This window comes from Cariama cristata, unplaced genomic scaffold, assembly GCF_000690535.1.
Source record: "Cariama cristata isolate BGI_N322 unplaced genomic scaffold, ASM69053v1 scaffold19223, whole genome shotgun sequence".
In the NCBI taxonomy this organism is placed as follows: Eukaryota; Metazoa; Chordata; class Aves; order Cariamiformes; family Cariamidae; genus Cariama; species Cariama cristata.
In genome coordinates this window covers 27,873-28,488 of record NW_009608022.1, presented here as the reverse complement: position 1 = coordinate 28,488, position 616 = coordinate 27,873, and positions in this window count along the sequence as shown.

The following is a 616-nucleotide window of genomic DNA, read 5'->3' as shown; positions in this document are numbered from 1 at the left end:
GGGGGCTGGATTGGGGTCTAAATCCTAAATCCTGGAGCCACTCCTCTCATTGCCCATCATTTCTCCTCTTCCCTTGCCTCTGCTCCACTCTTTTGGTGTGCACAGTCATGGGAAAGGGTTTCTAAAGCTGCTCTTTCTCTCTCCCTTGCAGCAGGGGATGTGCCGTGGCATAGCATGACTGCTCTTCACGCCACGTGCCATGCCCTTCCCCAACAGCTCTGACCTCAGCCCGTCCTTCTTCGTCTTGGCCAGCATCCCGGGGCTGGAGGCCGCCCATTTCTGGATGGCGATCCTTCTGTGCTCCATGTACATCTTGGCGGTCATGGGCAACTGCGCGGTGCTCTTCATCGTGAAGACGGAGCCCAGCCTGCACGCTCCCATGTACTTCTTTCTCTGCATGCTGGCTGCCATCGACCTCGCCTTGTCCACGTCCACGGTGCCACGCGTCCTCTCCTTCTACTGGTTCAACACCAGGGAGATCAGCTTCGGCGCTTGCCTTGTCCAGATGTTCCTCATCCACACCCTCTCGGCCATCAAGCCCACTGTCCTCCTGGCCATGGCTTCCTGGCCACTTCCATCCCTGGGAGTGTTGAAGGCCACGTTTGATAGGGCCGTG